At 41.4% G+C, this 27,734-nt stretch overlaps 1 long non-coding RNA gene across 1 annotated transcript; it reads left to right on the forward strand.

Annotated features, from left to right (window-relative positions):
• Positions 1–13,546: 13,546 nt before the first annotated feature.
• LOC109271117 (uncharacterized) lies at positions 13,547–27,515 on the forward strand. Its single transcript, XR_002081827.2, has 3 exons — positions 13,547–14,183; positions 21,685–21,818; positions 27,375–27,515. It is a non-coding gene; the product is annotated as an uncharacterized LOC109271117 (long non-coding RNA).
• The last annotated feature ends 219 nt before the right edge of the window (positions 27,516–27,734 follow it).

A 27,734-nucleotide genomic window follows, 5' to 3' on the forward strand; every position in this document is an offset into this window, starting at 1 on the left:
AACAGAGATGCTAGAGATCAGGCAGTCTGGGTGTCCTTGGAGTTTTAGCCCTGAGAAAATGGAGAAATCTCGTCAACACCCCTGGACTTCAGCTGAAACACTAGAAAGGAAGTGCCTTAGGTGTAAAGACCATGTCTTAAAGAAAAATCTACACTGGATTCACCTTAACAAAATCTAGAAACAGGCCCTTAAAAATGTCTAATGTGCTTTTAGGAAATACACATGGAAAAATTAGTAGTAAAGGGGTATCATGTCTGCAACTCAATCTCAACCTTTTTGAAAAATATGTGGAAAGAGAATGATAAAGCAAATGAGGTAAAATGTTAACATTTGGAGAATCAGGGTAAAGGATATACGGGAATTATTGGAGTCTTTCTGTAAAGTCTGAAATTCTTTCAATGTAAAGAGTTACAAAAGTAAAACATAATGAAAAAATATATCACATTGTCACTTAAAAATTTTTTTTTTAAATAACAGAAATTTATTCTCTCACAGTTCTGGAGGCGAGAAGTCCAAGATCAAGATATTAGCAGGGCGGTGTGCTTGGCCGGCTCGATCAGGAGGAGCATGCAACTCTTTATCCCTGGTTGGGTGTAGAGATTACTTAAAGAAAAAAAAGTCAACAGGGCTAGTTTTTCCCAAGGCTTCTCTCCTTGGCTTGGAGATGGTTGCCTTCTCACCATGTCCCCACATAGTATTTCCTCTGCATATCTGCTTCCCTGGCATCTCTTTTTGTATGTCCTAATCTCCTTTTCTTATAAGAACAACCACCAGTCAGATTGGATGAGGGCCCACCCTAATGACTTCATTTCAATTTTGCCTCTTTTAAGGCCCAATCTCCAAATATAGGCACATTCTGAGGTACTGATAGAGCGTCAACATGAACTCGGTGGGGGGACGCAACATAACATCTCTAATCATCTTATTTTTTCTAAATCCTCTTTGTTTTTTAAAATTTTATTTATTTTTTATTTTTTTAAGTAGGCTCCATGCTGTGCATGGAGCCCATGTTTTTTGAAACTTTTTTCAAAATAAAAATCAACTATGATTATGGATTTCTTTCTTTTTTTTTTTTTTTTTTTTTTTGGTGGCAGGGGGGTAGGGAAGAGTGCAAGTGGGGGAGGGGTGGGGTAGAGAGAGGGGACAGATGATCCGAAGCAGGATCTGCACTGACAGGCTGACAGCAGCAAGGCTGATGTGGAGCTCAAACTCACGAACTCAGAGATCATGACCTGAGCTGAAGTCAGATGCTCAACCAACTGAGCCACCCAGCTACCCTGATTGTGGATTTCTAAATTTGTCCTTATAATTCTGTCAATAAGTTTTTTACATTACATATTTGGGACTATGTTATTTCCTGGTGAACTGAAACTCTTTAAGTTTTATTTATTTAAGTAATCACTACACCCCACGTAGGACTTGAACTCACAATCCTGAGATCAAGAGTTGCATGGGTGGCTCAGTGAGTTAAGCATCAGATTTTGGCTCAGGGCAAGATCTCTCGGTTTGTGAGTTCAAGCCCCACATCAGGGTCTCTGCTGTCAGCACAGATCCCGCTTCGGATCCTCTGTCCCCCTCTGTCTTTTCCCCTCCCCCACTTGCGCCCTCTCTCTGTCTCTCTCAAAATAAATAAGTAAACTTAGAAAAAAAAGTTGCATGCTCTGAGCCAGCCAGGCACCCTGAACTGAAACTTTTATTATTATGAAATAATTCTCTTTATCTCAGTAACTTTTCTCATTAAAGTATATTTTACTTGACATTTAAAAATTTATCCTCACACAAAATAATATTATATATTCTACAAGGATTACAAATATTGGGGTGCCTGGGTGGCTTAATTGGTTGAATGTCCAACTTTGGCTCAGGTCATGATCTCATGGTTCGTGAATTCAAGCTCTGTGTCAGGCTCTGTGCTGACAGCCTGCTTCAGATTCTGTGTCTCCCTCTCTCTCTGACCCTCCCTCACTCACACTCTGTCTCTCCCTCTCTCTCAAAAATAAATAATAAATTTTTTTAAGGATTATAATTATTTAGGGATGCATATCAAACATATTAAAGTGTTTGCCTGTGGAAGGGAATGAGATGCTAATGTGAGAGATGAAAGGAGGAAAAGTAGAAGAGTCTCACATGGGCTGATGATGATATGCACTAAGAACTGAGATTATATATAATTAAGTCAACTTTTCACATCTGAGACCCAAAAATTAAAGAATGAAACAGAGAAAGAAAGCGAGGTAGGGAAGGTAGAAGGAAAAAATATTAAGCCTAGAAAGATGGAAGAACAAACTATAGCTCAAAATTGCTAATTTTTTTTAAGTTTATTTATTTATTTTGAGAGACAGAGGACATGTGCAAGCAGGGGAGAGGCAGAAAGAGGGAGGGAGAGAGAGAATCCCAAGTAGGCTCCATGCTGTCAATGTAGAGCCCGATGCGGGGCTCCATCCCATGACTGTGAGATCACTACCTGAGCCAGAATCAAGAGTCAGATGCTTAACCAAATGAACCACTCAACGCCCCCCCAAGATTATTAATTTTTAAGGTGTTCAGGAGGACTTTTCAGATGACTGTATGTCATGGTTTCTGAACTTAGAGGATGAGAAAGAGATGCTTCTGCAAATGGAGTTAAGACAAAGAATGTTTCAGGACATAGAGTAATGAGAGCACAGAACACGCTGGAGAGGAAAGGGGAGGACAATAATGAGAGTTGAGTTCAGAAAGGTCAGTTAGTGTGAAAACGTTAAAGTATTATATCAAACTTTGTGCTATAGATAAAAATACTTGTTAAGACACTACTGTGGAGGTGCCTGGGTGGCTCAATCAGTTGAGCAAATGACTCTTGATCTCAGCTCAGATCTTGATCTCAGGGTTCAGGTCCCTCATTGGTCTCCATGCTGGGTGTGGAGCCTACTTAAAAAAAAAAAAAAAAAAAGACAGTACTGTGGAGTGGTTTAAAAGCTCAGACTTAAATAAAAAAGACTTGGAATTTAATTTGAACTGTCCCATATGGCAGGGATATGATGGGGGGCAAGTTATTTAATCTCAAGGAGACTCAGTTTCTCATCATGAACATTTAAATAATAATGATATTTATCTCAGTGAGTTGTGAAAAATGAGTAAATGCACATGAAGCTCATGAAGCTCTAAATACTGCACCTGGCATATAGTAAATGACATGATAGTTATTATTATTGCTATTATTTTGTCATCACCATCATTGTCATCATCATGATTATTATTTAAACCAGAGAATTACCTATATTTTAGAAAGGGCATTCTGGTAGTACTATGAGAGCTGACTTGGAAGGAGTGAGACCAAAAGCAGGTTAACCAGATAAAAGTGAGCTGCAGTCGATAGTAAGGATCTAAGTGTTGCCAGAGAGCAATATTTCAGGAAGTAAAGTTCATGGGTATTTTATATACCTCTTATGCACCACTTCAAATCCTTATAGTTACCGCTGTACTGACCAATTCCGTGCAGTTTTCATCTATCTTCACATCAGGGTGCAACTTGACAACACTTCATTTTAAGCCTGCAATTTACCTCTCACTTTCTGCCCTAGGACTTCTCTATTTCCCATCTCTGGCTCCTCGGGGCACCTGCTTGGGTATTTGTACATGTGTAAAACTCAAGTGCCCAGGCGGGTTTAAGCCTTGTGGGGCAACCCTTACCCAAAGAAAACAGGAATGGGCAAATGTTTCCTCTCTCTTCCCTAAGGTGGACGGTCCTGAGATACATTTCAAATAATTCCTTGGATGTCCTCATGGGATCTAGCACCCAGTTATCCAGAACAGTGGCTAACTCCATAGCCCATCTTTGTCTTGACTTTTACCTCTTTTCTTGTTATATTTTCATATATTTACCTATTGTTATATATTTATATATATAAAGGTTGTCTTTTACTTCTGCCCTCTAGAATCACACTATAAAATAAACACATAAGCCTTTGTCTCAGGGTCTGCTATCCTGGCAACCCAGGCTAAGAGCATTGCTATATAAAATAGTCTTAAAAAGCAGACCCTAAGGGGGTTCCTGGGTGGCTCAGTGGGTTCACTGTCTGATTTCGGCTCTGGTCATAACCTCATGTTCAAGAGCTAGAGTCCTGAGCTGGGCTCTGCACTAACAGCATGGAGCCTGCTTGGGATTCTCTCTCTGCCCTTTCCCTGCTCGTGCGTGTACACACACACACTCTCTCTCTCAAAATAAACTTAAAAAAAAAAAAGAGAGAGAGAGAGAGCAGACCCTCAGGAAAGAATTGTATCACCTAATGAGGACTTCATTGCTGTTGATAACAAGTTTAGTTAGAGGGCTTAGATGACCTCTGACCTGCCCAGGAATCACATTTACTAAGAACCTCACCTGTGGTTGATTGGGATGTGGTGCTGGTGAAAGGGAAGTATTGGTTATGTATACAATGGCTGTGGCACTTGAAGAGCATAGGACAATGATAGCTCTGAGATTATGGTTGGAGTTCACTTTTATTAGCACTGGAAAAGTGGAATTAAAAAGGAAAAGGACAGGGACGCCTGGGTGGCTCAGTTGGTTAAGTGTCCAGCTTTGGCTCAGGTCATGATCTCATGGTTCGTGAGTTTTAGCCATGCATCAGGCTTTGCGCTAACAGCATTCTGGAGCCTGGAGCCCACTTCGGATTCTCCCTCTCTCTCTCTCTGTCCTTCCCTCCTCATACTCTGTCTCTCTCTCTCTCTCAAAAACAAATAAACGTTTAAAAAATCAAAATAAAAAAGGGAAAAGGACAAACTCCTCTAAGCCAATCAACCACTCTATGCTATGAAAGTGAAGGCTTCTATGACAGCATTTCAGGAGACCCTCAATGCCTGTAAAAAACTGTAGCCTGTGCTGAAAATCAGGCCTGTATTATGATCATCAGAGTACTATTGCTTCAAAGCCTCAACAGATCTATTACATCAAAGTCAGTCCCTGATAGAAAGTGGAACTCTGAGATTTAGGATAAAGATAATTAGATGGGTAAGCATGAGAATTTTGAGCCCCTGGATTCTCTTAAATCCTCCAAGCTAGTAGAAGCAGGAAGGAAGAAGCCTAGCTAGGAGAGGTCCCTCCCTTCACCTGAGGATCCTGCTAAGATCTAAGCTGAGGCAGATGTCTCATAAGATGACCCCTTCCTTCTTAAGATCTAAGTCTGTCCCCCTTCACTGCTCCAGGCTCATACTAAACTAGAGTTTAGTTTTTTATAGTTCAGAAGCTAAAAATGGTTTTTACATTTTTAAAGAGATTATACAAAAGAATATGCAACAGAAATTGTATGTTGTCTACAAAGTGTAAAATATTTACTACCTGACCCTTTAAGTAGTTGTTTGAGAAACAGTTTCCAATGTGTAACTGGGACCCAGTAGAGCCCAACTGCTTTTCCATGGGACATGAGTGACAATGCAATCAGAGTTCCCAATCACATGCTGCATGTTACAAGATCTGCTATGTCATAAGGTCAAGCATTCTGGGGCATCTGGTTAGCTTACTTGGTAGAGCCTGCGATTCTTGATCTCAGGGTTGTGAGTTTGAGCCCCACGTTGGATGTGAACAAATCAGGAGACTATAGATGCTGGAGAGGATGTGGAGAAATGGGAACCCTCTTGCACTGTTGGTGGGAATGCAAACTGGTGCAGCCACTCTGGAAAACAGTGTGGAGGTTCCTCAAAAAATTAAAAATAGATCTACCCTATGACCCAGCAATAGCACTGCTAGGAATTTACCCAAGGGATACAGGAGTGCTGATGCAGAGGGGCACTTGTACCCCAATGTTTATAGCAGCACTTTTAACAATAGCCAAATTATGGAAAGAGCCTAAATGTCGATCAACTGATGAATGGATAAAGAAATTATGGTTTATATACACAACAGATTACTACTTGGCAATGAGAAAGAATGAAATATGGCCTTTTGTAAGAACGTGGATGGAACTGGAGACTGTTATGCTAAGTGAAATAAGTCATACAGAGAAAGACAGATACCATACGTTTTCACTTTTATGTGGATCCTGAGAAACTTAACAGAAGACCGTGGGGGAGGGGAAGGAAAAAAAAAGGTAGAGAGGGAGGGAGGCAAACCATAAGAGACTCTTAAAAACTAAGAATAAACTGAGGGTTGATGGGGGTGGGAGGGAAGGGAGGGTGGGTGATGGGCATTGAGGAGGGCACCTGTTGGGATGAGAACTGGGTGTTGTATGGAAACCAATTTAACAATAAATTTCATATTAAAAAAATAAAATATTTATTTTTATTTTTTAAATTTTTATTTAATTTCTTTTTTTAATTTGCATCCAAGTTAGTTAGCATATAGTACAACAATAATTTCAGGAGTAGATTCCTTAATGCCCCTTACCCATTTTGCCCACCCCCCTCCCACAACTCCTCTAGTAACCCTTGTTTGTTTTCCGTATTAAAGAGTCTCTTATGTTTTGTCCCCCTCCCTGTTTTTTATTATTTTTGCTTCCCTTCCCTTATGTTCGTCTGTTTTGTACCTTAAAGTCCTCATATGAGTGAAATCATATGATATTTATCTTTCTCTGACTAATTTTGCTTAACATAATACCCTCTAGTTCCATCCATGTAGTTGCAAATGGCAAGACTTCATTCTTTTTGATTGCTGAGTAATACTCCATTGTGTGTGTGTGTGTGTATGTGTGTATATATATATATATATATATATATATATATATATGTCCCACACCTTCTTTTTCCATTCATCCACTGATGGACATCTTTCCACACTTTGGCTATTGTTGATAGTGCTGCTATAAACATGGGGGTGCATGTGCCCCTTCGAAACCGCATACCTGTATCCCTTGGATAAATACCTAGTAGTGCAATTGCTGGGTCATAGGATAATTCTATAAAATAAAATATTTTAAAAAATAAGCTCAAGTATTCCATTGTACAATAGAAATGCTAGATTTGGGATTGGGTCTAAGCAGGATGAGAAGGCATGAGTAAATTATAATTAACAAGTGACCTAAATTCCTGTGTCACTTACCTCTGTAGTACTATAAAGCCTCTCTTTCAATTCACTTCAATGATGGGGGCAGGAAACTTAGGCCTGGTTCACAGAAAGATCAGCTACTATGTTGGTCCTAATAAAAAATGGACTATGCTAAACCACAACTCTACTCAGGTGCAGTCCTAAAGAACCCCTTGGTGGTGAAGGAAAAGTCTCCGAGCAGGTAGAGTTGAGAACAGTATACTTGTTCATCACTGTATATGGAGGGATAAGTGGCCTGAGATATGGATATATATGGATTCTAGTGGTGAATGTTTTATCTGGTTAATAAGGGTCCTGGAAGAAGAAAAATTGGGCGATGGGACAAAGAGAACTGGGGAAAGGTAAATGGGTGGAATTAAAGAAATATGCACAAAGTGTGTAGATCTTTGTGCCTCATTATGATGCCCACCAGAGACTAAACATTACAAAAATGCGCTCAGAAACCAGGTAGGCAGGATGTCTTGTCCTATGGATGCCAGCCAGACTCTCCTTGGCCATGCCAGGGCTTAAACAACAGGCCTCTTAAGGGAGTGGCCAAAATAGCAGGGATGGAGACTATACAGCAGAAGAGACTAATGCGGAGCACTCAATATCACTCCATCCCTTGAGGAAACCAGCCAGACACTTGGTAGCAGATTGATTCCATAAGATCCCTTCCACCCTGGAGGGGCAGCAATTAGTTCTTACTGAGATTGACAACTAGTCCAGAAATGGAGTACTGATATGAACATAAAACTGATGCTGCCGAGGGCGCCTGAATGGCTCAATCAGTTAAGGGTCTGACTCTTGATCTCAGGTTTGTGAGTTCAAGCCCCACATTGGACTCTGCACTGGGTGTGAAGCCGACTTTAAAAAAGAAAACAAAACAAAACAAAACAACCTGATGCTGCCTACTGTGTAGTAAGTAATAAATTCCTTTGCCTCTGGCCTAGGAGTCTCAGATCTTCTGTCAGAATCCCTATAACTGTGGCTTGTAAATAGAGCTCTTGACATATACCTATACAACCTGTCTGTGTGGCTGGGCCTCACCTCATGCCTGAACCCAGGCCTCTCACTTCCTACCCTAGGGCTTCTGTAATGCCATCTTACAGTATGCCCACAGAAACATGCTTGGCTCTTATGCATGTGCAACCTGGAAGCACAGGGAAGTTAACAGTCTGTGAGGCAATCCTTGACCAATGAGGAAGGAGAGTTGATTCTTCTCTTTTTTCTCTTGGTCAGATGGTCCTGAGATGCATTTCATAAACCTCACAGTCCCACAAGCCAGTCTTCCATAGTAGGAGACAACCAAAAGCCTTTCTTTGTATTGGCTCTTTCCCCTTCCTAGTTTTAGTCCTCACTCCTGCTCTCTGGAATTGTACTTCCAAATAAATTACCGGCATTATGTCTCAGGTTCTACTTTGGGGGAAACTCAGACTATCACAATGGAACTTCAGATGTAGTAGCAAGACAACTTAAAGGTTTGTGGTTTTTTTTTTTTTTAAGTTTATTTATTTTGAGAGAGAGAGAGTGTGTGTGTGCGAGCTGGAGAGGGGCAGAGTGAGAGAGAGAGAGAGAGAGAGAGAGAGAGAGAGAGAATCCCAAGCAGGCTCCCCACTGTCAGCACCAATCCCGACTCAGGGCTCAAACCCACAAACTGTGAGATCATGACCTGAGCTGAAGTCGAGTCTGACACTTAACCAACTGAGCCACCCAGGAACCCCAAGACAACTTAAAGTTTTTAAGCCTGAGTGACTTAGAGGGTGCTCAGCATTGCAGTAGGAAGAACACGTTTGTTACTGAAAACATTAATTTGAAATATTGGGTATATCTTTTTGATGCCCAGGGCACAGGATGTGATGCTTACCGGGTATCAAGTAAAAGATAGATCTTCCTTTCAGCTGACATATATTAAAAATCCGCTATGTGCAAACCAGTTTTGGTTCAATGCCATGTTCTTGAGGATAGTTGACACCATGAAACAGGGAGAAGATAAGCAATATATCAGTAGAAGGAGCAGTAAATAATGAAGCATCTACTCTGCGCATGTTTAGCTCTGCTGCGAAGGAAACATATAATAGTCTTTGTATTTACTTCAAGGTGCTCATAATCTAATAGAGATGATGTTCTTATATAATACAGAGTTGGGCGTGATGTTTAAAAAAAAAGACTTACTTATTTACTTATTTAAGTAATCTCTACACCCAACATGGGGCTCAAACTCACAACCCCAAGATCAAGAGTTGCATGCTCCTCTGAGCCAGCCAGATGCCCCGGGAGTGAAAAATATTCTTAAAAGCGGCAGAAATGGGGGCTCTGAGGAGAGAGGGGGTCTTTACTTGCAGCTGAGATATTAGGGATAGGTGGCTGGAGGAGGTGGCATCTGAGCTGGACTCTGGATACAGAGCGCTGAAAGCTGCAATAACAAGACTGAGGGCAGAACAATGCAAGCAGAGGAGACGACAAAGACACAGAAATAGGAGAGCATGCTTTACGACAATGTGGTAGTTAGGATCTTTGATTGCAAAGATCACATTACTTTAAGTGATAAAGATTTCTTCCAACACTATGTGGGAAAATAAAGAAGACAGGAATGTCACTCATGCAGGACTGAGGCCTCACGAACGATTGAATTCCATCTGGAAACTAGAGGTTATACCAGATCCAAGGCAGCTCAAGGGATCAGGTATTTTATCTGGATTCCTGTCTATGGTCTGTCACTATATGGGGATTTTCTCACTGTATCTACTACCATTTAACTTCTCATTTTGTTTCTACATACTCAAGACAGTCTATTCTTTATTCTGCTGTGTCCTAACTTCTAGTTACACCTGTTTCTCTGTATGCCTTTCATCTTCTGACCCTGCTATTAACCACTTTACTGTCTGGGTCTCAAATTCAATCTTTGCAAGAGAAAATTTTATTGATCTAGTTAATTATTATCAGTCGTATTGAGCAACTCCCTTGGGCAATTGGACAGGCTATGAACAGAATGGTCAATTAGATGTGTCAAAGGTGACAGGGTCCTGTGGTATAGAACAAGGTGACCTCACAGCTGTGGGAGTAGAAGTCACCGCTCAAAAACTAGGCATATTAAGTAAAGCAGCTTGGCCTGATCTTAGATATAACAAAGAGGAATAAACCTGGGACAAGATAATGATGGCCATAAGTGCCAGGATAAGTCACTTAGATTTATTTGACTAGGCCATTAGTTCCCAACCCTCTCAGATCCCTTTTTGTAATGCTCTCTCTACTATTCCTAAATGGGGTACATACATACTATAGTCTAACTACACATACACACATTTTTAAGAAAATCAACAATGTTCTGTTTTACCAGCCCCTTCCAAAGAAACAAAAACAAAACAAAAAGGAAAGTTATTTATAATAAAATAATATGTACTTCAAAATGTAATTGCTCGTGCATGGCTATACCAGAAGTCATAAAGCAGTAGTCAGATGCTTACAACTATACATAGCAAAACTATAAATGTTACAGTTGCAATTTGAACTGATATAAGCTGGTTGTGTTGGTGACTCAGATGCCATCAACAACACTGCAATCAGCAATGCAGCTTTTTAAAACAGTATCATCAACCCCTAGCACAGGGTCCAGTTAAATTTGTGTTTTTTGAGATGATAAAAAATCTGAAAGCAGAAGATGCACATTAAAGATTTTAAAAAGACAAGTGTCTGATTCAGAACAAGCTTCAGGAAAATTTAAGACTCCTAAAAGACTATAAGCTCCAAGCTCTGGGCTGTTTTCATCTTTGGTTCAACTCCTACTCCTACCCCGGTGCGTATAAGTAGTACTCACTCAATATGTGATTTTGAATTGAATTGATTTGAATCAAATAATTTCTCTAGCAAAGTACCCACAGGGCCCTTTGGCATCACATTATCTTAGGGCAGAGCTCCAGAAAGACCATATTAGTGGAAGTGACTCCCTCACCACAGCTATTTCCCATGTGCAGGACCCTGGAGTCTGAAGCAGAATTTCTAGGTCCAGGTCTATTGAAAACAAAACAAACAAAACAAAACAAAAAACTATATTCTATTAGGTCATCTTAAGATTCACTAGCAACAGGGGGCGCCTGGGTGGCACAGTCGGTTAAGCGTCCGACTTCAGCCAGGTCACGATCTCGCGGTCCGTGAGTTCGAGCCCCGCGTCAGGCTCTGGGCTGATGGCTCGGAGCCTGGAGCCTGTTTCCAATTCTGTGTCTCCCTCTCTCTCTGCCCCTCCCCCGTTCATGCTCTGTCTCTCTCTGTCCCAAAAAATAAATAAAAAACGTTGAAAAAAAAATTAAAAAAAAAAAAAAAAAAAAAAGATTCACTAGCAACAAACCCAAGGACCCACAATAACAGAAGTCTTTAACAAAAATCCATTATATGTAGCTGGCACATGTGTTCCAAATTTTGGTTGATTATTTAAAAAAAAAATCTTCAGGGGCGCCTGGGTGGCTCAGTCGGTTAAGCATCCGACTTTGGCTCAGGTCATGATCTTGCGGTTCGTGAGTTCAAGCCCCACATCGGGCTCTGTGCTGACAGCTCAGAGCCTGGAGCCTGTTTCAGATTCTGTGTCTCCCTCTCTCGCTCTGACCCTCCCCCGTTCATGTTCTGTCTCTCTCTGTCTCAAAAATAAATAAAAACATTAAAAAAAAATTAAAAAAAAATCTTCAGTACATAGCATAGTGTCTGGCTCATAATAGCCACTTAACAAATATGTGTTGAATAGATGAATAACAACAGTTGAAAAAGTGCCTAAGAAGGAGAAATGAAAAAGGCAAATTCTAGTGTGTATCACACCAGAACCAGATCTAGGCCTCAGATTAGTTTTGAAGAACTGTTCAGCTTACTGACTCAGGCCACACATTCAAAACAAAACAAGAAATAAGTAGTATATTTGCATACTTACAATGTAGTACTGGAGAGTTTAAGATGAAAAGTAGCAGCTTCTTGATCTCCTTCTCCCTGCCCCCCCCCCACCTTCACTCCCACTGTCTCCAATAGGTCCCAGTTTCTAAATATAAACTTTGTTCCAAAGATCTTGTGATATTATCTCTTTTCAATTTTATCCATTATCTCTAACAACTAAATCACTGAGTTGATAGAAAAGGTTTACACATTTGAGTGATTTTTAAATCGGGGAGGGGGAGAGTTTGTGAGAAAATACTTCTATTATTTCAGCCTTGGTAGCCATGGTAGATGTGCCTGTCACTGCTCAATACACAGCTATTGTTATCTTTAATAGCAGACAATATTTATAACACTTCTGAACTACTATGTGCAGGCATCATTCTTAGCACTGTACAAATGTTATCTCATCTAGGTCTCACAACAGTATATGATGTGTTATTATTATCCCCATTTTTCAAATGAGAAAATGGAGACTGAGATAGGTGAAATAATTTGTTCCAAGTCACACAGAAGACTGTTAACAGTGGCACTTCAACATAAAGGGCTTGATGAAAATCTGAAAATGTCTCAGACACAACTCTGAATTCCACTTCTGTCACACTCCTGCAAAGGTCTAGCCTTTTCAAATGTATACCTTAAAGCCTTAAAGAAAGGCTGTGATTATCCAAGTGGGATAAAATATTAAAAGAATATTTGGGGAAATTATGGCAGCTCTTAAAAAGAAAATAAGCTTTCCTATAGTGCAATGGTCCACAGCCACTTTTCCACATTAGATTCCACCATTTTGCCCAGTGAGGTTTCCTGATGGAGGACAAACATGGACAATCGGAAACAAGAAAAGAGCAATTCCAGTCAATAATCTACAAGCACACCACAGGAGGATTACTTAGTAGTTTATGCATAATGCAGTTATTTAAAATAATGATCCCGAAGATCTGTGAGACATGGGCAAATGTTTATATAACATTACCTTAAGACAGTAAAATAGAAGATGATACCTCTGATGCAGCTATATAAAAAACTTAATGTGAACAAAAATGTAAGGGGAGAAGCAAAAGTAATTGTGGTTTCTAGTTTCAGGGACTATGTAATTGGGTATAATTCCCTCCCCCCTTCCCCCCCCCCGGGATTTTTATAGTATCTTTTTTGACTAAAAAAAGAAAACTTGAATAAAAACAGCAAAATATAAAAAATGGGCTTCTGGCCTCAGTAGCGTAGTAGTGGGGAGAAACTGGAGAAAGATCTATGAATCAAGTTTATCAGGGACCTCTAGAAAGTCCCTGTGCAATGTTCCCATCCTGGGAGAACTTTATTTTCTGTAAACCTTTATTGCAAGGTTTATCCTCTCTTGGGATTCCGGATTTTTCGCTTTTGCATTAAAAAATAATTGTGTGTGTGTGTGTGTGTGTGTGTGTGTCTGTGTTGTTTTAATTATTATTTATTGCATTTTGGAACTGAGGCAGACAAATCATTTTTGGTCCCGGGAAAGTCCCTTTTGATCTTCAAAATCTGCCCCGTCTTAGACCCAAAGCTTGTCTCTTTTCACAAGGTCAGTAGCTTCCACCGAAACGTGCGTACAGGATCCGCTGCTTGGGGCCATCTCAAGACTTCAAATTTCAGTCTCGGCTTCCAGCATGTGGGCGCGATCGCCGAAGCCCTGCGCCCAACCGCGTCTCCGCGGGGCCGTGCGGATGGTTGGCCGGGATCCGAGCGCAGCCCCGGCGCCCTGGAGCTGCGGCGCGCGGCCCCCGCGGGCGTGCCCGCTCTGACTCAGCTCTTCCGGCCTCCGCCAGCCGCCGTCCGCTTCCCTGCGTGTGCCGACGCCGGGCGTCACGGCTCACCAGTGCGGGAGCCGCCGGCCGCCGGGCCCTGTCTTCGCGCGCTGCGTTTCTGCCCTGCGGTGACTCAGCCGCTTCCGCCCCGGGCCGCGCGCTGAGCCGCCGCCGCCGCCCCCGCCCCCGCCCCCGCGACGCGCCTTCTTCCGTCCTTAGGTGCGGGCCTTCAAGGTCCTGACCGCTCGTTTAAGCGTCCCTGTGCGGTGCTTGGGCCCTGCAAGGTCCTTCTCCGTAAGTAGAGGAGTTGAGGCCTCAGCTCAGGAATGTTCCTCAGCCTGCAGTGCAGAGAGTGGGTAATCTTGACCCGGGCAATTGAGGTCTAGGTCTTCAGAGCCTGACGACCTATATTGGAAGTTCAGCACTGCCACTTGCATGGCGTGTGACCCCCAGAGAGTCACTTCATCTAGCCAAGTCTCACTTCGTACGTGGGCGAAATGGGGGTGAGTCCATACCCACCTTAGCGGTGTTGGCACTTCTAGCAAATCTGGGGAACTCAGCGAATCCCAGTTTTTGTTATTTTTCTTTTGAAATACCTTGTAGATGTAGTTCTTCCTCTCCATGCCACCGCAGCCATCTTGCATTTCTTACATCTCAGTGCTGGGTCACTGCAGGGACTTCCTAACTGGTTTTGCCACATTCCCATCCAACTCACACAATGACCTGGTACATTGTTACACAGCACACTATAGTCTTCAAGACCCGCTTAAGAAAATGTAACACTTTTCCTATTGTCCTTTCCTTAGTATTTAAAGCATAAAGCCTGGCTCATTCACAACCCCCATGCCTCCCATAAATATTTTATGCTTAGTCTTCATCCTAAATTGTGGTACATAGATTCTTGTCCTGCAGAAGCTGGGGGCAGGGAAGATAAACACATAAGCACATACTTATAATACTGGGTAATAAGTGCTCCCATCTAAGTATGAGCAGGACAGGGAGCAACTACAGAGGGGAAAGAGGAAAGGTTTCACTGAGGAAGGGGGTGGGAGTGGGGTTGGCTTGACAGATGAGCAGTGTACCAGCACTCTGATAGTGTATCCAGCAGTACCTTGGTTGGTACACAGCCTGGAGGTTGTATTGTGCTCTGGACTGTTACTGTTGTGGAATGCTTGCAACACTGAGCCCCTTTTCTTGATTTTTTTCAAGTCTAGAAGTACTATAGGAAATAAAATTTGGGTTGAAAAATGAACATCGCAGGGGCACCTGCGTGGCTCAGTACATTAAGCATTGGACTCTTGATTTTGGTTCAGGTCATAATCCCAGGGTCATAGGATCAAGCCTGACATGGGGGCTCTGCACTGAGCATGGGGCCTGCTTGGGATTCTGTCTCTGTCTGTCTGTCTCTCTCTCTCTCTCCTTCCCTCCCTCCCTGCCCTTTTCCCCTGCTCTCTCACACACACACACTCTCTCTCTATATAAAAAAATTTAGAATGCTATGGTGTGTGTTGGGTGTCTGGGTGGCTCTGTTGGTTAAGCGTTAAATTAGGCTCAGGTCATGATCTCACAGTTCATGAGTCCAAGCCCCTGCGTGGGGTTTGTGCTGACAGTGCAGAGCCTGTTTGGGATTCTCTCTCTCCCTCTCTCTCTGCCCTTCCTCTGCTCTCTCTCTCTCTTTCTCTCTCTCTCAAAATAAATAAATAAAAACCTAAACAAAAAGAATGCTATGGTGTGTATCTCTGGGAATTAGGATTATAGAATTAAGGTTGTGTCAGTTGGGTTCTTTACGAAGCAAATGCTGAGCTGGAGTTAGTGAAAAAGTTTGTTGGGGAGCTACACCAATGAAAAGAAAGGGGAGGAAGTAGAATTGGGCAGATGTAATATAAAATCTTTCCCAGCCCAGCAGGGAAATTTGGAGCAAAGACTGCCAACTGGAGGTGTCCTATGATGGGCAGAAATAAACAGGCCTTTGTACCACCACCTTCCACAGTCATTGGTTGGGGCCACTCTGAGAACAGACTGACCTTGGCTGGATAGCTGAGGATGACCAAAAAGTTAACAGCTGAATTTTGTCACTGCCTGCAGCTGGACATTACCTTTTCTTTTTTTAAGTTTATTTATTTATTTTGAGAGAGAGAGAGAGTGCACACACAAGCAGGGGAGGAGCAGAGAAAAGGAGAGACAGAATTCCAAGCAGGCTCCATGCTATTGCCATCAACACAGAGCCTAATGTGGGTCTCGACCCCATGAACCATGAGATTGTGACCTGAGCTGAGATCAAGAGTTAGACACTTAACCTACTGAGCTACCAGGTGCTCCAGTAAGTCCTTTCTTGAGGGGAAATCTGACCAGTGCATCTCTCTAACTGCAATGAAGGGTGATTTTTTTTTAAACCTATTTTTAGACATTTTTCTATGATCTCCTAATTTTGGCCCCAAATATGCCATGTTTTTATAATGCAAATTTGAAAATTGTAAATAGACTCCAAATAAATAAATATTCAAAAGGGATCTCCTTAGGTAAAATACATGTGTTTTTAAAACATTGATGATTCTTTTTTTTTTTTTTTTTTTTTTGGTCAGAGGTCATTACTATCCCTTTCTGGTTTGCAGGCTATGTTCCAAGTAGGTAAGGTTGCCAGAGCTGAGTTCTAGTATCTCATCTGCGTGATAAGAAAATCTTATCTCACCAAAATTGTGAAAATATTATTATTCCTCTTGATTGATTAGTTCTTTCATTTATTCAACAAATATTTGTTAAGTCTCTACCTGTTAAACTACTATACTAGGCACTTTGCTCAATGTAAAAATTAATGAGATGTTGATCATGCACTTACAAAGCTTATAGTTTAGTAGATGAAATAAGTCATGCCCTTAATATGTTAAAAATGTACATACCCTTGGAGTTGCAGTTCTGCAAGATGAAGAGTTCTGGAGATCAGTTGCACAACCATGTGAAGGCACTTAACACTACTGAACTTTATACTTAAAAATGGTTAAGATGGTAAGTTTTATGTCAAATATATTTAAAATTATTTTTAAAATATTTTATTTTATTTTTATTTTTGAGAGAGAGAGAAGGAGAGAGCAAGCGGGGGAGGGGGAGAGAGAGGGGGATAGAGGATCCAAAGCAGGCTCTGCGCTGACAGCAGTGAGCCCGATGTGAGGCTCAAACTCATGAATCGCGAGATCAGATGACCTGAAGCAAAGTTGGACGCTCAACTGACTGAGCCACCCAAGTGCCCCCTAAAAAAAATTTTAAATGTACATACCCTATGACTTAGTAATAATACTTCGAGGTATGTATTCCAAAGAAACTCTCACCCATGTGTACAAAGAAACAAGTATGAGGATGTTCTCTGCTCCATTGTTTATAAAAGCAGAAAGATGGAAGTAGCCTAAATTTTTATCAAAGAGTAATGGGTAGTAGTGCCTGGATGACTCAGTCAGTTAAGTGTCCAACTCTAAGTTTCAGCTCAGGTCATGATCTCATGGTTCAGATGGTTCGTGAGTTTGGGCCCTTCATTGGGCTCTTTGCTGACAGTTCGGAGCCTTCTTGGGATTCTCTCTTTCTCCCTTTGTCTGCCCCTCCTCCACTTGCACTATCTCGGTCTCTCTCAAAATAAATAAACTTAAAAAAACAAAGAGTAATAGGTAAATAAATGTATATTCATAAATCAACCTGAAATAGTCTCAAAAAAACTTTGGGTGATAAAAACAAGATGCAAAATGACACATTCATCATGATACCATTAATGTAAATTTGAGGACACAACATCATAATCCATTGGTGATGGATACATATATGCATGCAGATAAAATTATAGAGACTAGAATGGAAGGATTCACACAAAACTCATGTTAGCAATTGCTACTGGACATTGAGGGGAGAAATGGGACTAAGTGGGAGAGTGTGTGGTTAAAAGAAACAATTTTATCTATAATATTTCACTTCTATTAGAAATATGGAAGCAAATATGAAGCTTAAAAACTAGTGATTATAGGGGCGCCTTGGTGGCTCAATCGGTTGAGGGTCTGACTCTTGATTGCAGCTCAGGTCATGATCTTGCAGTTGATGGGTTCAAGCACCGAGACAGGCTTCACGCTAGAGGTGCGGAGCCTGCTTGGAGTTCTCTCTCTCCCTCTCTCTCTATCCCTCCACCACTCACGCACATGCGCAAGTGTTAGTTCAGTAGTATTAAATGCATTCACACTGTTGTGCAACAAATCTCCAGCATTTTTCATCCTGCAAAACTGAAACCCTAAGGGTATGTACATTTTTAACATGTTAAATAAATAAACGGATAATAAATATGTTTAAAAAATTGGCAATTCTCGGTGGTGAGGTTATAACAACTTTTATTACACTGTCTTGTACTTGTAAAATGTATTACCAAATTTTAAATTAAAAAAAAATGTTTATTTTTGAGAGAAAGTGCAGGGGAGGGGCAGAGAGGGGAGGGACAGAGAGAGGAGGGGACAGAGAATCTGAAGCAGGCTCTGTGCTGACAGCAGAGAACCCAACACAGGGCTCAAACTGCAAGCTGTGAAGTCATGACCTGAGCCAAAGTCAATGCTTAACTGGCTGAGCCACCCAGGTGCCCCAAATTAAAAAATTTTTATTTAAAAAAAATAAACGACTACAAGTTTTTTTGTTTGTTTTAAAGTAAATGATGCATACATAAACAGAGATACAGGTAAAGTTCTGTGGGAGCTCAAAAAAGACATTATCAAAGGCAGAATAGGAGAAAGAGGAGATCAGAACATGTGAACTGAGCCTTCAAGGATGGAGAAGTTGGAAATAGATGAGTAGGGGACCGTGGAGTGGTATTCCAGCCAGGAGGAGTGGCACAAAAGAGGCATGGAGACAGGAAAGCAAGGGACTCTTGAGTAGTCAGATTGGCTAGACCAGAAGATACCTGGAAACATGTAGCAGGAAGTGAGGTCTAAAAGGTGGTTTCAGCCTCATCCAAAAGGACCCTTCTATGGGAAACCAAAGAATTTCAGTCTATTCTGTAGGGAGTGGCTTGTGACTTATCATTAAGGGTTTTGAAGTTGGCATGACAGGATCAGAGCAGGAAGATTAATCTGATAGTGAAATATAAAATAGTTAGAAATAGAGAAGGACCAGGGGCGCCTGGGTAGCTCAGTCGGTTGAGTGTCCGACTTCGGCTCAGGTCATGATCTCACAGCTTGTGAGTTGGAGCCCCGCATCGGGCTCTGTGCTGACAGCTTGGAGCCTGGAGCCTGCTTCGGATTCTGTGTCTTCCTCTCTCTCTGCCCCTAACCCACTTGTATTCTGTCTCTGTCTCTCTCAAAAATAAATAAACATTAAAAAAAAAAAAAAAAAGAAAAGAAATAGAGAAGAACCAGAGGCAGAAAGAGCAGCTAGGAGGAAATGATTGTACAAATCCAAGGGAGAGATGAATGCAGGCCGTCTCTTCTCCTTCCCCCTTTTTTTCACAGCTTTACTGATCCTGGTGCCCTTTTGACCACACACAATATTCTCTGAAAAAGCATGTCTGCCTCTGGGCGGATGTTTCCCAACCATTTTTCATGTCCCCACATGCAGTTGAGAGTTATAACATGCTCTCCTTAGTTACAGCGGTTCATTGAGGCAGGGTTTCTAGGGACAGCTGGTAGAAATGTGCAGTTTGGAAGAGGATTCAAGTGATTTGCTGATCAATCAGAACTTTCATCCTGTATAAACGCTGTCCAAAAATGTTCAAAGGTTCCCATCGCCTGGGTCTATTGAAAGATTCTAAGTCCCTGAGGACAGGATAGAAGCTGCACCCCTCAGCACACCCCACCCCTGAATTGGCAGCAGTTAACTCCTCCAGCTTTAGCTTCCTGTTCTATGTGGATTCTATACTTCAGCCATGTTGCTATGCCTTGTAATCCTGCAGATAGAGCCATTTTCTCACTCCTGCCTCTTAAAAAAAACATTTTTTTAAAGTTTATTTATTTTGAGAGTTAGTGAGCAAGAGAGGGGCAGAGAGAGAGGGAGAGAGAGAATCCAAAGCAGACTCTGAGCTGTCAGCACAGAGCCTGATGTGGGGCTCAAATCCATGAACTGTGAGGCCATGACCTGAGCCAAAATCAAGAGTCAGATGCTTAACTGACTCATCCATCCAGGTTCCCCCGCCTTTTGTTTTGTTTCGTTTTTAACTGGAATGCTCTTTCTCCCAATCTCTGCTTACCAAAACTTTTGTTCTTTCAAGGGCCCAGATTCAACTTCTTCCATGAAGCCTTTTTTTTGATCACCCCAGAAAGGAATTATCTCCTTCCTTTGAGTTATGGAGGCTTCTGCCAATCACAAGACAGCTTACACTGCCTCTCTGTCTTTAACATTGTGTTTCTTTCTTTAGTTAAAATTTGAATCTCTGGTGGTAGTGATCAAGTTTTTTTGCTTTTTTTTTTCCTCTAATTTTTTTGTTTTTTTAAGTGGGTTCAACACCCAATTTGGGCCTTGAACTCATGAGCCTGAGCTCAAGAGATGATCTATGGACTGAGCCAGCCAGGTGCCCCTTGTTTTTATTTTTTAAATCCCTTAGCCCAAAGTCCTTGCAGCTCAAGATGTTATGTTTTTTTTTTTTAATTTTTTTTTTTAGGTTTTATTTATTTATTTATTTATTTTGAGAGAGAGAGCATAAGTGGAGGAGGCACAGAGGTAGAGGGAGAGAAAGAATCCCAAGCAGGCTCCACACCAGCAGCACAGAGCCTAGTGTAGGGCTCATACCCATGAACTGTAAGATCATGACCTGAGGTAAAACCAAGAGTGGTCACTTAACTGACTGAGCTACCCAGGCGCCCCAAGATGTTTTGTAATTAAAATAAGCACCATTTATTGAAAACCTTTTAGTGCCAGGCACCATATACATTATATCTGTTTCTCATAATAACCCTAGGATGTAGGTAATATTATTCTCATTTTACAAAAGGAGAAACAGAGGCTCAGAGATATTAATTAACATGCCCCATATAGGCAGCTAGAAAATAGAAGATTTAAGATTGAACAGGGATCTGATAGGGTCTGAACCTTGTGTTGTTTTCATTGTATTATGCTGCTATTCTTATGTAATAGTTGAATGAATGAAAGAATACATTTTTGGGGCACCAGGGTGACTCAGTTGGTTAAGTGTCTGACCCTTGATTTCAGCTCAGGTAATGATCTCATGGTTATGAGATTGAACCCTGCATCAGACCCTGTGCTGACAGCATGGAGCCTGCTTGAGATTCTCTCTCTCCTTCTCTCTATGCCCCTCCCCCACTCTTTCTCTCTCACTCTCTCAAAAGAAATAAATAAACATTTAAAAAAAAGAAGGGGGACCTGGGTGGCTCAGTCGGTTGAGCATCCGACTTCAGCTCAGGTCATGATCTCATAGTTTGTGGGTTCAAGCCCTGAATCAGGCTCTGTGCTGACAGCTTGCTCAGAGCCTGCAGCCTGCTTCAGAGTCTGTGTCTCCTTCTCTCTCTCTGCCCCTCCTCCACTCATGTTCTGTCTCTCTCTGTCTCTCAAAAATAAATAAATGCTAAAAATAAATAAATAAAAATAAATAAAATTTTTTTTTAATTTAAAAAAGAATACATTTTTGAGCATTTTTTTTCAACTTGCATTTCAACTTGCAGCATTTTTCTTCACTATATTTTCAGCCTAAAGGTTTAATCAGCTGGTCAAACAGAAGGAAATACCAGTCAGTCTTGTCAGCTGTATTTATTTTATTTTATTTTATTTTATTTTATTTTATTTTATTTTATTTTATTTTAAGTAGGCTCCACACCCAGTGTGGGACTTGAACTTGCAACACTGAGATCAAGAGTTGCACACTATCCTGACTGAGCCAGACAGCCCCAACTGTATTAATTTTAAAGTAATAGAAATCCAAGTCCTACTGACTTACACACTAAAAGTAAATATGTTGTCTGATAAACCAAGGAGTCCATTGATGGATTGCTGGCTTTAGAATTGGATCAATGTTGTAACCAATTTGCTTCTCTCTTTCAGGTTTGCTTTCCTTTGAGTTGACTTCATTCTCAGGCAGGCTTTCCCTATGTGGGAAAAAAGATGGCCACCAGCAGCTCCAGGTTACATTCTACCAATTTAGTAACCCTAGCAGAAAGCATCTCTATCATTCTCAGGTAAGACTGTCATTGGTCCAGCTTGGGTCACGTGGACATTTCTGAAACACTCATTGTGTCTGAGGTGTGTTGTGTTGCTCTGGTTGGCCAGGACTAATGCTGGAGTTTGGGTCAGCCCAACCAGAATTTTATGGATTGAGAATGGGGATGGAAAAGTCATGATATCAGACCAGAAGGGATGATGGGCAGGTAAAATGGATGTCCATCACACACACATCCATTGAACTAGTGGGACTCAACAGTCTCTGATACAGGTTGCCTATGCCTGAATAGACACTATGGGTGATTCTCTGATCTATCCTCAAAGGGCTCACTACACAGGGCTGTGCTTTTCCTAGTTTGGTCTCAAGGGTTGCACTGTTCTGCAGACCAGTTATATAACAAAGCATTCTGTTCAAGGGAAATGGCTCATGCCTGGCTTGAGTTCTGTGGTGGCCTGGGCCAGCTGAGTGAAAGAGACAGGTATCTAATACCACAAGGGGACACAGTGTCAGCTGCAGAAGCACTGAGCAAGCCAAATTCGCCATTGGGAGGGCATACTGACAGATAGCAAGCTGTAACATAGGCCAGCAGTTGGTATCTGAAGCCGAACAGAAAATGATGTGTTGTCTTACTGAGAAGAATTCTGAGATAGTAGATACTCAGGATTTCAGACAAATAGATAAGTCTGGTCAGCTGGTAGTAGGACCCCAGTCACTGGACTAAAGTTCGGGGACATTCCAGTCCCAAGGAGTGGGTAATTGAAAGGAACAGTCAGGCATGCCCCAGTTGCAGGGTTATCAGGATTGGATGTAAGGCACTAGGACTGGGTCTGGAGTCCAAGGCAGGGCTGAGTCTTAATGAAACTGAAGGTCATCTATCTGATAGAACTTGGGTATAAGTTCAGACTAGCAACCCTAGCTAGAGTGAGGGACTAAAGTGCCATAAATTCCTCCTTCTGTGTGGGATCTAATGACCAGATCAAGCCTGAGCCTACAGGTGCTATTGATGGCCTCAGCTAAGGGGAAGGAGGGAGACAGAAGATGGCCCCACCACAAGGTCTAACAAATTACAAAATATAAAAGGCATGTGTTCTCTCATTGGAATGCATAACTTAGTAAAAAATTAAATTGAAAAATTTCAGCTGGAATGTATTAAGAAACAAAGAACTGGGAAAGAAATAGATGCACTTCTAATTGGATGTTAAACGAGATATCCCTATTTCCTTAGTTCAGAGCTTAGAATAATAGGTTACAAGTGCCCCCGTGTTGCAAGGAGATGTGTCAGATCATTTAAGCGTGACTTGCTCAGGGGGTAGCCCCCTAATTGGTTCTAAAACCTGTAGACTGTCACCCACTTTTGTCCTGAGAAAAGAAAATTAAGGAGAAGAGGGTTTTTTTTAAGTTTATTTATTTATTTTGAGAATGAGAGTGTGCAGGCAGGAGAGGGGCAGAGAGAGAGGGAGGGAGAGAGAGAGAATTCTAAGCAGGCTCAGAGCTGTCAACGCAGAGCCTGAGGTGGGGCTTTAACTCACAAACCGTGAGATCATGACCTGAGACAAAACCAAGAGTTGGACGCTTAAATGACTGAGCCACTCTTGCACCCTAGGAGAAGAGGCTTAAAAAGCAAGGATTTCTTTGAAGACAACTTTCAGAGTGCTGTGTTTGTCTCACTTTCTAGTCAAGGGAAGGGAAAGAGTGGGGATCTGCCAGGAAAGGAGACTGACTGACATCTCATGGCCATGTGTGCTGAGTGGAAGAAATGCCCCCGAGGTAGCTGGGAGGTAGAGCAGAGTGTATGGAGATAGAGTTTTTGGGACAATCTGACCTGAGTGTCCAGAGTTGTGAGGTAGAGGGACTGATGTTTTATCTCAGTCCTGAGGGCTAGGTCAGAGGCTGGAGGACCAAAGACTGTAAGTTAAAGGGATTGGAAGGGAGAGTTGACAGAGTGAGTTTGAAAGGCAGTAGTAAGAAAGAATAAATTAAGAAAGAATAAAATTGTTCTTTCCTTTGTATAAAAGGGAAGACTGAGTTTTCTTTTTAGCTGTGCCACAAATTAGCTGGGCGAGTGTGGAAAACCCCTTGATCTTTCTGGGTCTCAGCTTTCTTTTCTATAAAAAGAAAAATTGGATTAGAGTGTCTTTTTTTTTAATTAAAAAAATTTTTTTTTAATTTTTAGAGAGAGAAAGTGAGTGGGGAGAGGGGCAGAGGGAGAGAGAATCTCAAGCAGGCTCCATGCTCAGCGTGGAGCCTGATGCAGGGCTCGATCCCATGACCCTGGGATCATGACCTGAACCAAAATCAAGAGTAGGACACTCAACCCAGTAAGCACCCCTGGACTGGACTGTCCTCGAGTTACCTTCCATGACTTTCTAATTCCATGGGTGTATTCGGCTGAACTCTATGGTGACTCCTGGACTAGAGCAGATTATTATAGTATATATACATTCTATTACACTAGATGCTAGAAATTCGGGTCTCAAGGGTACAGCATTATCCCCTTCCCTACCCCCCTTTTCTCTTAACAAGTATTTAAAAGATGAACTAACTTAAAAACTTCATAGGAAAAAGTCACCCATAATACCACCAATCTGACATATAACTAATTATATTTTGGTACTTTCCTTTCCAGATCTTGACCACTTACACATGTATTTTCTCTGGGTGCAATCACTACCACACACTTTTTGTGTTCTTATAGCACACCAGTTCGATAATAAACTGTGCATGACCAAGAGGAAAAAGCTTAGAGTGCTTCCAATTATTGCACAATAAGAGTAGGCAAGGAACAAGCTGGCCTTTGATAATACAGTCTTTTGGGGCACAGGACTACTCTGCTGTAGCCTCTCTTTCTTCTTAAGTCCCCTTCCCCCCATCCCCACCCTCACTTCCTGATCCCTTAGCAACAACAGGAACTCAAGAGGCCCAGTAGGGCTAAGCCACAGCAGCCTGTGATCTACATGACATTCATTCTGAGGTTGTTTCTGGGTTAGAAATACCAGATGATCCATTTAGCAGACATCACGACAGCCACCAGAGAGTTATGTCAAGGCCCGAAAACCACAGAGAAAACTAGTTTCAAGGGGGATAGAGAGATGTACTGGTGATTCTACTGTTGTTAAGGTAGGAATGAGGAGATGTTTGCAGATGATCAGTAGGGTGATGACACTCCACCCACTTCAGTGCCAACACTTCTGCCTCCATCCCTATGACTTCAGTCTTAATCACAGGAGCACAACTGAGTCCAGTGCCATCAAAGTCAAGTTTTTGGAGCAGCCTTTGTACTTCCTCACCTACACAGAGAAGGAGATGGCTCAGTTTAAACCTTGAGATGCTGTGTCTTATAACAGTCTGGTATTATGGAAACTTAAAGAACAGAGCTAGAGGTAAAGGGCAATGGGGCTACAGAAGCAGGTAGGTAGGACTGGTTCATGGAGTCCCTGGGGCTTGCAGGGGCGGAGGAGTCTCAGACAATTTGAAGCAGGGATGTGACATGCTCAGATTTGTGTTTTAAAAAGATCACTCTGGTAAAAGTGTGGGTAATTACTTGAAAACGGCAAGACTGGAGGCAGAGACCTGAGGTTATCATAATTCCGTTAAGACATTAAAATTTGTAGAAAAAACAGGATTTCATCATTAGAAGAGAAAAAGGACAAACTGTGCAAGATGCTAGAGAGAATACCATCCCCTTGGAGAGTTCCACAGCTGAAATATCTTCTATGTGTGTTGCCTTCTTATTTGGCATTGAACATGCTAAAGAAATATGAGTTCACATTATATTCTGATTACAAAAACAATTGATACTCATTGTAAACATTTCAAACATTTCAGAAATATTTCATTTAGGAAGTAAAAGTCCTGCACAATCTACCCCTTACCCCTCACCCCGAGGTAACAGCTGTTGCTAGTAAAATACCTTTCTCACAATGGGAAATCCTGCTCTTACCAAAGGACTTGAAATGCCTTACAACCAGATCTCAAAAGGCAATGCAATGCTCAGATTCCCCAAAGAGTAAATGATGAAAGAGTATTCAGAGAAGGAACGCTATACAGAAATAACTGGGTGAAAAAGATTAAATGCTAAAGGAGGTAATTCCCAATTATATCTCCTGCTCAAGGGTTCACTTGCCTGAAGCTATCTAGGGTACTTGGCTAAGTGGGTGGCTAGTGTTCACTTCAGTGGAATAAATAAGCTGTAAAAGTTTACCTTCATTCTTGTTAACTGTTGATATGTTGCAATTTACTTTTGGAAAGAAAAAGTGTATTCCTGAGGCTAAAAAGGGTTTTCTATTCCTAGCAGGTGTGTTGACCTGGTAGATAACAATAGAAAATAATTAAGATCACAGGAATCTACCTCCAAAACCAAGAGTACACTGTACACGCAATATGTTAGCCAACCTGACAATAAATTATATTTTTAAAAAAGGGAAAATAATTCAGGATCTTTGTGCCCATGTGTACTTGTCAGATTGGGATATTAACACCTCCTGACTCCCTAGACAGGTAATGAACCAATTGGGTGATTTCTTCTTGGTCACTTGCTTTTGAAATGACAGGGGAAAAATCTAGATTTGAGGCCTTTTTAAGAAAAGAATTGTCCATTCTAGACAATTCTTGGAGAATTTCTTTAGAAAGAAAGCCTTTCTTGGAACCCATCCTGAGGTTTAACAATTTTTACCATCAGGAATCCTGAACTTTTTCAGGGCACCTGGCTGGCTCAGTTAGTTGAACCTCCAACTCTTGATTTTGGTTCAGGACATGATCTGAGGGTCATGGGATCGAGCCCTCAGTTGGGCTCTGTGCTGAGCATGGAGCCTTAAGATTCTCTCTGTGTTTCCCTCTGTCTCCTCTCCCTAACTCATGTGTGCTCTCTCTCTCTAAAATAAATAAATAAGTAAAAAGAAATAAAGTAATTAATTAATTAAATAAAGAAAATAAAAATAGAAAGAAAGAAAGGAAGGAAGGAAGAAAGAAAGAAAAAAATTCTGAACTCTTTCGATTGCTATAACAGAAACTTAATTCAGACAATCTTCTGTGAAAAAAGGAAGGTTACTGTTTCATTCCTCTAACACTTGACAAAGGTAGAGTTGGTTTCAGGTATTCAAACTTCTTTGGGAATTATAATTAGATTCGAGAAATTCTACTTCAGTACCTGCATGATGCTTGAGTGGAGGAGGCACATTCTTAGAAGTTGTGGAATGGTCATGTTTGGCCATATGCATGGTCAAAACATTGAGAGCTAGTCTTTGATGGCAGAGGATGCCAAAACAGCTGTGCAGAAAGAAATAGAAAGATGGTAAGGGGATGATGCTTTGCTGAAATACCTTTTCTTTGCACTAGTTTGATGTGAATTTCTCTTAGTTGCAACCCAAAGAATCATGACTGCTATGGATTGAATATTTGTGTCCCCTCAAATTTCATATGTTGAAGACTTTAATCCCCAATATGATGGTATTTGGAGGGGGAAGGCCTTTGAGAGATGATTAGATTTAAATGAGGTGATTGGGTGGAGCCCCCATGATGGGTTAATGCCCTTCTAAGCATTGGAAGAGATACTAGAACTCTCCTTCTCTGCCAGATGAAGAAGGAAACAAGAAGGCAGCTGTCTGCAAGTCAGGAAGAAAATCCTCACCAGGAGCCAAATCAGCGGGCACCTTGCTCTTGGACTTCCCAGCTTCCAAAACCGTGAGAGATAAACATCTGTTGTTTAAGCCACCTAGTCTAGGTATTTTGTTATGGTAACGTGAGCTGACTAGGACAATGACTAAGAAAACTACTAGAGAAAATTAGTAATAGCCTTTGTTGTATACTCTCTAAAAGATGTAGAGAAAACATCTATGCTTTGAGAGGGAAACCTCTCAAAGTTCATCAATTTCTAGTTGCCAAACCCAATGATTCTCATTCAATTTCAATTTCCATTCTTCTTTGCCATGTTGAC

Source organism: Panthera pardus, unplaced genomic scaffold (assembly GCF_024362965.1).
Source record: "Panthera pardus isolate Hobbes unplaced genomic scaffold, ASM2436296v1 HiC_scaffold_12, whole genome shotgun sequence".
NCBI classification, from domain to species: domain Eukaryota; kingdom Metazoa; phylum Chordata; class Mammalia; order Carnivora; family Felidae; genus Panthera; species Panthera pardus.